The sequence below is a fragment of the Pongo pygmaeus genome, chromosome 20, assembly GCF_028885625.2.
Source record: "Pongo pygmaeus isolate AG05252 chromosome 20, NHGRI_mPonPyg2-v2.0_pri, whole genome shotgun sequence".
Classification (NCBI taxonomy): Eukaryota; Metazoa; Chordata; class Mammalia; order Primates; family Hominidae; genus Pongo; species Pongo pygmaeus.
The window spans coordinates 23,409,216-23,419,351 of NC_072393.2; the positions used below are offsets into that span (position 1 = coordinate 23,409,216).

Consider the following 10,136-nt stretch of genomic DNA (forward strand, 5'->3'; position numbering starts at 1 on the left):
CAGGGGGATGGGACTGAAGTTGCCTGGGCTAGATGAAAGTCAGCGCCCTTGGGTGCTGGCACCCTGCCTTCCCGTCCACCGAGAGATCAGGCTTCTGAGCCTGTTGGCCATTAGGGCCGGACTGTCCCCCATGGGTGCCATTCCACCTGTGGAATCCCCCAGGTGTCACCAGGCAGCATGCAGGTAACAGGCCTGAAGGTCCTCAGCAGCCCAGCTCGACATGCTCAGACATTCTGGGGCCCCCATTAGTGGCACAAACCCCAGGACCCAGTGAGGGAAACAGGATACGCCAGGCCAAGCAGTATGGCTAAATCCATTTACTTTAAGGGTAAAGGGGTGACTGCAAACGGGTGGGAGGGACATGGTGTGGGCGGAAGCTCCCACCCGCCTTCTCCTGGCTTTGCTGAAGGCAATTGGCTTTCAGACGAGGGTGATCTTCACCTGGTGGTTCTTGTCAGCCTGGTAGAAAAACAGAATGCAGGGGATGCTGCCCAAGCCTGGGTGCTCCTGAGGGTTCTGCATCTCACCAAACAGCTGCATGATCTGCTGTGCAGTGGGGTTGTCGCGGGGAGAACCCTCCCCGGCCTCTCCTTGTGCAGGCTCCACGCTGCCGGCGAGGGTCACCTGGCAAAGATTTTTGGAGAGAGGGAAGAGGGCTCTGAGCACACTGCCAGCCTCCCTTGCTCTTGCCTGCGCACCCCGCCTGAGGGCACTACTCACCACCCTGCTTGTCAGCAGCCCTGAGCTCCAGGGGGCTCAGGACCCTGGAGCTGGCTCACGAGCAGGGCTCTGGGCAGCTGCCAGGAATCTGCCATGGCCCTCGGTCCTGTCGCCCACAAGCCGCAACACCAGCTCCTGCAGCTCCAGCAGCTTCACCTGGAGGAAAGGGTGTTCAGCTGCCATGCCTGAACCCACCCCACCCCGCAGCCACCCCCCCGGGTGGAGAAGCTCCACGCCCTGCCTTCATCTCCTCCTTGTCCTGGGCTAGCCTGTGGATGTGCTCCTCCTCCTGTCGGTGCTGCTCCTTCAGCGCTGCACCCTGGCTGAGAGAGGGCGATGTAGTCTCCTGCAAGAGGACAGAGCTCAGACACTGGGTTCCCTTCACCCGCTGGGCAGCTCCCCCTGCCGTGCCCTGGCCTCCGCGTCACCGATGGTGTCTGTCTCTCCAGAGAGCTGGATGCAGCGATGTTCCAGCTCCTCCACCCGCTCTTTCAGGTCCACCTTTTCCTGCATCAGCTGCATAAAGCAGCTCTGGAGCCAAAAGAATGGGGTCACATCTCGGCAGCGAACTGCCTCGCTCCCACCCTTCTTGGCCCATGCCAGGAGAGACTCACTCACCTGCAGTTTCTCCATGGCCCCCTGCATGGCCCGGTGGGTCTCCCCACACACAGAGTAGATCCCAGTCCCTGGGGCTGGGGCTGCTGCCTCTGGCTACTTCTGGGTCCAGGCCAGCAGGTGAGCCAGGCGCTGGCAGTGCAGCCTTTGCTCCTTCAGCTGCCCACGGAGCCGAGCCTGCTCCCCGTCTGCACTGGCTACAGCTGATGTTCAAAATGCCACCTGCAGGCAAGAGGTGTGCATTCTTCTTGGGGGATACACAGGACCAACGGGGCAGGGAGGTGGAGAGGAGCCCTTCGCTTGGGGCCTCAGAGTGTGCACCTGTTGGTCACAGGTCAAATGGTATCTGACCACTGGCTCCCAGGAAAGGGGTGAGGGTCCAGAGAAATAAGAAAGCAGGAAACCAAAAGCATAAGAGGGTCTGGGAGGGACCACAGAGGGAGGGGGCAAAGGTGCGGCAGGGGGAGTAGGCTCACCATGGACTCCTGGCTTTCCAGGTCCTGCAGGATGCTCGGCATGGGCCGAGGCACCTCCTCCTCCTTCTCCTCCTTCTCCTCCTTCTTCTTGTTCTTGTTCTTCTCCTTCTCCTCCTCCTCCTAATCCTCCTCCTCCTCCTTCCCCGCCCCCGCCCCCTCCTCCCCCCAACCTCCGTCCAGTCTACCTTCTATGGTGCGTAGCTAGAGGGGTCCTCACGCAACCCAACAAGGAAAGTAGGGTGGGCCCACCTCTGCCTCAACCGTCACTGTATAACCCTAGTCTAGTCCCTCCCCAGAGGGGAATGAGCAGCTGTAATTTATTATTTTTTTTTTTGGAGAACCAAAGTCTCGCTATGTTGCCCAAGCTGAGTTCCACTACCGCCCGGCAGGGGAGTTCTGACCTGCTTCATTTCTGACCTGGGCCAGTTCACCCATCCTTAGGCAACCTGGTGGCCCCTCTCCTCCCAGGAGGTCACCGTTTTGATGCCGAACTTAACACAGAAACCTGGTTGGCATAGTGACCAGCTGTTCTAAACTCCTCAATCCTATGCTGCTAACAGTCCCCCCTTCCTTCTGGGCTCCCTCCTCTTCCTCTGAGTGGTCTCCCGTACCTTCCCCAGGGAGTGCCATGAGGCTCAGCTGGGCCTGTAGCTGCTGGTTCTCTGGCTGGCAGCTTCCAGGTGCTCCTAAGGGGCCGGGAAAGAGAGTTGAAGGCACAGAGGCTGCCAGGTCATCCCCCTCCGGCCCCACCCTCAGCAACTCCCACACCTGGGTCTCCCGCAACTCTTGGTGGGCCATCTCGGCCATCGCTTTGCCCTAAGCTTCCTGCTGCTACAGCTGGTCCATGAGCTGGGTCTGCAGCAGTAACTGCCTGTGCAGCGCCTCCATCTCAGAGCTCAGCTGCTGACAGGCGGCCACGTACTGCTGCAGGGGACCCAGGGACTGGTCTCGCTGCTGCTGCAGACTCTGAGCCTCTTGGCTGTTCCCCTCCACCTGCAGGAAGACCTGCAGGTGGTGGCCTGCTTTCAGATTCTGGGCCCATGAATAGGGTAGCTAGGGCACTGCAGGGCTCTGTCTCCTGCCCAGACCCGTGGCCCCTTTCTCTAGGCCTAAGTGACTGCCTAGAGCCCCATGCCTCTTTCCCTGTATGAAATCTCACACTCTTCTTCCCACCACTTAAACTGTAGGCCACAGACTGGTGGAAAAGCAGGAGCCAGCCATCATCTGCTAAGTGTCCGACGTGCCTAATGCTCTCCACGTATTATCTCATTTAATCCTTGGCACCTCTGCGAAGAAGATGCTAACTTCATTGCAGCTGGAGAGCCCAGAACTTGGTGTCTGCCTCCCATGGCACCGGGAAGGGTGAAGTCAGGTTAGAAAAATCATCCCCACCTCCCCACAGCCATTGGAGCAGGGCTGTGGCTCACAGGTGCCTTCAGAAGTGCCATTTCACGTGAGGGCTACACCGCCCCATTTGACAGGTGGCAAAACAAAGGCCCAAAGGGCTAGGGAGGAGGGCTGGCTCCCCAGGTGGGGCCGTGCGCCAGCTTTATGAAGCCACTCTGCAGCTCGGCCAGCTGTTCCTTGACCTCACGGGTCTGGGAGAGGGTGTGGCTGACAGCGGTGTGGTCTCCATGGTCTGTAGGATTTGTCTGCGCACCTCCGCTTGCTTGCCCCAGAGCTCAGCCGCCCGCTCCAGCTCCAGCAGCCTCTCCTCCTGCTCCCGGTTCAGGCGACTCAAGCCTTCATTGTCCTGTAACTGGGCTTGGAGCTGTCCTGCCAGACTCTCCAGCTCCTCCCTCAGGTGCTCGGCCTCCTATTGTAGCTGCTGCTCCACCTCGGAGGGCCTTGCTGGGGGTGCCAGGGATGGGAGTTCAGCTGAGAAAAAAAGCAGACAATAAGGGCCTCTGGAATCTTTAAAAAAAATCTTCCTCTTGGTCCACAGCTCCTCTCAGGCTCCACAAACTTGGCCTCCCTGCTAATGATTCCCCACACCTGGATGGTAGCCAATCTTCCAAGCCACTTACAGATACAGACATGTGTGGGTGGCTGACAATGGGCACTCCTCCCTCTTTGCTGACTGGGAAACTGGGGCTCATGGATATTACCAGACTTGTCATCTCCTGGCATATACCTCTTTTCCTCTGACTCAAAGTCCTTCCATCCACCCACCTCCCTAGGCCATTCTAACCCACCCCCTACGACCCTCTGATGTCAGCCCTCCTCCCAGGTCACCCCAGCCTCAGCTTACTCATCTGTTTTCTCAATTCCACCAAGCTTGTCTCCAGCTCCTGTAACTGATTCATAATACACTCCTTCTCCTCCCTCAGTGTGCACATCTGCACAAAGCACAGGGGGAAAGGGCCCTGGAGAGGGGAGGCTGCTGGCTGGACAGGCTACCATCTCCCTCTCTGCCCCCTCCTCCACAAAGCCCAGACCCAAGACCACCCCTCCCATTTTACAGATGCCCAGAAAGATCTAAAGTGGGGGCTGAAGTGTCAGGTCTCACCTGCTCCGACATCTGATTCATCCTCTGCTGCCACGTGGCTCTCTCTCCTTTAAGAATCTCAGCAAATGTATCCCTCTCCAGTTGTATTTGTCTACATGCCTCCATTACCTGCAAGAATGGGCACAGAAGTTAGGAAGGGCTGTCACTGGTCCTCACCTGCTCCTGGCCACCTGAGGTCATCTTCCTTCCACATCCCTCCCTCTGCAAAGCCTCACTGCCCCAGGTGTGCTTCCAGCTGTGCCCGCTCCTCCATGGCCTGTCATAACTGCTGGTTAGCATCAGGGGCTTCACACCAGCTTGAAAACTGGATGGTGAAGAGTGAGAAGTTTAGGTCTGGGGACCCCGGGCTGTTCCACACAGTGCCCCTTCAAAGGGCTAGGGCTAGGCTTAATGTACAACTCGGTCAATAAAGATCTCTACTGTCAAGTTACTTTGCTTTAGAAATAAAAACTTAAATAATTTTTAAAAGATCTTAGGCTGGGCATGGTGGCTCATGCCTGTAATGTCAACACTTTGGGAAGCTGAGGCGGGTGGATCACCTGAGCTCAGGAGTTCAAGATCAGACTGGCCAAAATGGCGAAACCCCGTCTCTACTAAAAATACAAAAATTATCCAGGTGTGGTGGTGGGCGCCTGTAATCCCAGCTACTCAGGACGCTGAGACAGGAGAATTGCTTGAACTTGTGAAGTGGAGGTTGCAGTGAGCTGAGATCACACCACTACACTCCACCCTGGGCGAGAGAGTGAGACTTTGTCTCTAAGAAAAAAAGCCCCAAATTCCATATGTCTGCTCTTAAAGTTATTCCCAAATTACCTCTAACCTTTAAGATATGTCTCACTTTCTCCAAGATAATAAAAGACGTGGGTGAAGGAAAAAAAAACCCAATCAATCAAGCAGGTGAAGACGCAGACATAAACAGGGAGAAGGGAAATGGCAGCAACATAAAATAAGCCAGAGGCAAAGTATCCCCCAAACCAGAGGAGCCTCAGGGGCATGCACAGCTGGAGAGAGCATCTGGAGAGGTAGGGTGTGAGGGTGGGGCCCTCCTGGAGCTCCTGTCTTCTGGACTGCAGGGGCTTGGGTGAGGAGGCTCTTCCCTCTCTGAGTTGGCACTGTGGGTGTCCGGCTGTGCTTGGCAGAGGGAGGAAGGAGAATCTACAGAGGCCGAAAGGGTAGAACAAGGGCAGGCGGACAAAGACAGAAGAGGCTTAGAGACAGGCAAGAGATTCAGGGGAGGAGGAAGAGGTGGCTTCAGGGAAACGAAATGTTGAAGAAGAGCAGAGGAGATCAAGACCAGGGCCTGTGCCTTCCAAATGGCTGCCTGCTGCCTTGCCAGGGGCAGAAACAAATAGATGGAAAAGTCCCCTGAGTGGTGCAGTCACACAGGGTGGAGTCACCTGACAATGCTGCTCTGAATACTCTCATTGGACCCCTCTCCTCAGGCCCAGGATGTGGGGATAAATCTGGTAGAGCACTAGACCTCCACCTCCATTTTAAAAACCAGACTTTTGAGTAAGGGTTCGCTTCAACATAGGAGGCTCCAGCTAAAAAACAAGTCTGAAAGACATTGATCTTATCCAGTGTCATCTTACAGAGGAGTTAAAGAGGCCAAGGGGAAGAAGTGATTTTTCTGTGGTCACCCAGCACGCTGGTGGCAAAGATGAGCTCAAAAGTTAGATCTTCTCCCAATCTTAGTGCTTGGGGCTCTCCTCATCACACCCTTGGGCCCTTTCAGTCACTCCAAAAGAGACAGCCTGATGGCAAGGGGCTGTTCCCATTGGCCTGGCTTTCCCTTGAGACTGGGGATGAGGAAAATGAAACAGCAACTACCATTTCCTGGGTGTCCTGGGTGTTTACGGCAGGACCTGTACTTGGCATTAACATAAAAATAATAACAAATCTCATTTAAGCTTCACAAGTGTAAGTCAAACAATACCACCCTTATTTTACAGATGTGAAAAGAGAGGCCCAAAGAGCTCAAGAAGTTCACCCTACATCATATCCCTAGCAGATGGAGAGGTAGGATTCAAATCCAGAATTCTTAAGCAGGACCCAACAGTTCTTCCACAATCTTAACAAGTACCCTCTACTTTCCTTGGATCCCCTATTCCCAGGAGCCTGGCCAGCCAAGACTCACATCTCCAGGTGAGTGGCAACCACCAGAAGTGGTTGTCTCGGGGTTACTGCAATTTTTAATTTTCTTTTTCACTCCTGTAGGAACACCAGGGCTGTTCCTCCACTGATAGTCTCTCAACTGTGGAAAAGAAAAGCAGGAATACTCATGAGAAGTCCCTACAGTCACATCTGCCTTTACAGTTTTTACAGAACTTTCTTTTATGCCATCTGATTTATTACCACAAACAACTGTACAAGGTGTTGTCTTAATGACTTAATGACTGAAAGGGATTGATACCACGGCTTAAAAAGGGCAATAATTAACTTGAACTCTGTCTTCTGACTCCAAGCTCTGGGGTTTTGCCACAAATCAGCAGCTGCCAGGGCCCAATACCAGAGGCAGAGGTAGAAAAACAGACACTAAGTAGGCAGGAACTGGGCACTGTGTGGTTTAGAGTCACACATCATCACATGTCTGTTAGTGTAGGAAGTGCAGCAGCACCTCTCAAACTCTTACATCAATGAGTCCTCATGGCAGAAGGCAGCCTTTCTGTTACATCTGGGAATGGAACAGAAAGAGGACAACCCAAGCCTCTTTTCAGAGTGAATTTTGGTATACTCTTAGAAATCTATGGGACTGTCATCCCTAAGTCCATGAACGTTTTTTCTCTCTGAAGAGAATCAAGGGAAACTGATGCTTCAGAAAGATGCCCCATATTACCCTGTGGCACTCAAAGTCCCCTAGGTTGAGACATGAGGAAGATTCAAGTGTCAAGTTCAGTTTCCCAAGATCTGTTTCATGGTAAATAAGCAAATCTCACTCCAGGCAGGGTCTGGGCTGTTGAGGGGAGGGGCTCACTGACAAGACTTTGGTAGAGGGAGCCCAGAGGCAGCTGGGGGCCCAGCCCAGTGAGCCTCGGGAGTGGCATGAGCTCTGGCCGCGGTCCTGCCAGCAGATGGCACCTGGGGCTGGGTCGTTGGGCTGCCACCAGGCGCTTGTACCTTTTTCTTTGCTGCTGCCAATTTGCTCGTCGGGTTTCTTCCCACATGGCAGGGCGGGAAGGGAGGTGGGGTTGGGGCCACATCGGCTCTATCCCAGTTACCACTGTGGAACAAGTCCTGTCTGCCACCGCGCAGCTGTGAGACTGACCAGAGGAGGTATAACCAGGGCCACCTAGAGCAGAGATGGGGGGCGTGGCCTCCATGCTCCAAACCCATTGGTCGATGCGAAAGATGACAGAAAAAGGAAGCGCAGCCAGGCAACAGCGCACCCAGGGGGATGTGAGGCGTCACAAGGAAAGCTGAGCCGACAATTGCGGCCCCGCCCACTCTGGGGAGAGGGGCGGGGCCGCTGACTCCAGGAGAGGGTGAGGGGCGGGGCCGCAGGCTCTAGGGGGAGGAAAGGGGCGGGGCCGCCGGTTCTAAGGGTGAGAGAGGGGCGGTGCCTCCTGCTCCAGGGGCAGAGGGGCGGGGGGACTTTCTCTGGGTGAAGTCGAAGCTTCCTGGGCTACCCTCATGCTCTGAGTCAGAGTTCCTTTACAGGTGGACCTGAGAGGTGACTCACCAACTCCTGACCTGGACCCTCCTGCGCCACTGAACCCCCTGACCTGGGGGCCTCGGAACCTAGGGCTCAGGAAGTGGATGAGGAACGTACTCCACAGTTTCTTTCCTGACTCCTCACAGCCCTGCCCCAGACCTTCCCTTCCCGGAAATCACCTCTAAGGACCCCTAGCCAATGTTCCAGACACACCGCCTCTCGGAACGTCCCATTCCTAGAGGGTACCTACCCTGATTCCCGGAGAGCATCTGCCCCCTTTCCAGCTAGATCCAGTCGCGGGCGCTCCTGCTTCCCAGCTCCTCCTCCTCCCACACCCCACAGCACCCCTTTCTTCTCAGGGCGGCCGTGGGTCCCATCAGGCTTTCCCCTCGGATCCTCTCCAGGATGAACCAAGACTTACCCGAAGTTACCAAGTGAACTTCCAGGAACAGTCCAATTCTCAGATGCTAGATGTCTTCCAAAAATGAAGCAAATTTGTAACTTAGTAGCTGAGTCAAGTATTCCTGTTAGATGGTCAACATTAATTTTTTTATTTTATTTTAGTATTTTTAAGTGGCAACTCTAGTGTGTAAGAAAATGAATGCGACAGCTGAATTTGTAGAAAGCTTCTCTGACTCTCTTGGGCTCTGTCATAAGCCCTGGAACGAAATAAAAGTCTAGTGAATACAGAGAAGCCCCCTTCTTTTTCTCCATATTTACCCCTCACCTTAACCATAATTTCACATAATTAACCACATTTAAGGTGGTTGATAATAAAGTGGGAATGTACAGGATTCTCTTTAACCCTGAATTAGCAATCCAAAAATTAGAATTTGTTGCATTCCTAGAACTAAATTCAGGGTTCCTGAGCAGGTACTCAAGCAGACACAAAGACAAAACTTCCATTTTATTTCAGAAGAGCCTCCATAATCCCTTGAGTCAGTTCCCTTAGTAAATTTTCTTGTCTATCTATCTATGTGTCTCCTATTGGTACTGTTTCTTTGGAGAACGCTAATACACACACTCTTTTTTCCTGGCTCTTTGAGTATAAGATGATTGGCCAGGATTAAGAATGTAGCTTCCTCGGAGGTAGCAGTGAGCTGAGATCGCGCCACTGCACTCCAGCCTGGGTGAAAGAGGAGACTCTGTCAAAAAAAAAAAAAAAAAAAAAAAAAGAATGTAGCCTCTTGTAGCCACTAGCTCATTCCTTATTTAATGAGTCCCCCCATCCTCCCAGAGCACCACACTTTTTGTCAATTGATCATTTGCCTTAATATACTTGACAAATGTCATTGTCATGCATGAAACACCTCCATATACAATAGTATGTATACTAAAAATAACTCTTCTTCCTCTTCCACTCAAAAAAGAAGAATTCTAATATAATGGTTATATATAAGGGACACTTTGAATCTGAGTTTACTTTTAAATTATATTAAACATTCACAAAGTGCAATACTTTATTTTTTATAACAGATTATTTGTGAGGCACCCTTACCACAAAATAGGACAGTCCATTGTGTCCTATCTAACCCAAAGATTAAAATAAAATAAATATGTCTCAGCAAAAAGAACTATAGACAATGAATGCTGTTTGTTAGGAAGATACAAGTTCATATAAGGAAGTTTTTTTTTTCCTGATTATTTTACTCTAGGGTAAAATAATCTCCTCAACCAAAATCAGTTTCTACTGGAATACAGTCTGTCGTGTTTAAGTCATGGCAGCTGAGCCAGGACTATATTCTTCACTACATCAAGCAAGATGAAGGAGCTCCAGAAATACTTTAAAGCAGGAATTTGAAGTTTGGATAGGATGGCTACCATTTAAGTCATATTCAAGCTGCTCCTTTATAAGACTTGCAAGGTCCTTTGGAATCTGACTTCTACATCCTTCCTTTCCAACCTCATTTCTCATCAGTTCCCCACTTCCCTCCTCTAACAATCTCTGTCCATCCACATCATGCACTTCAGCTATTCTGAACTTCCCTCCTGAAATCAGCCACTCACAGAGCAACACTATTCAAATCCTGGCCCGACTTGTGTAACCCAAGGCAGGTTTCCAAACTCTCTTTGTCCCAGTTTCCTCATCCTCATTCCTAAATTTGGAACAATAACATCCAAGTCATAGGGCCATTTGGAAGTAATAAGATATATCTTTCTGTAT

At 52.2% G+C, this 10,136-nt stretch overlaps 1 pseudogene; it reads right to left on the reverse strand.

The window, feature by feature from the left end:
- Positions 1-28: 28 nt before the first annotated feature.
- LOC129021045 (golgin subfamily A member 2-like) lies at positions 29-7,667 on the reverse strand (annotated as a pseudogene).
- Positions 7,668-10,136: the final 2,469 nt, after the last annotated feature.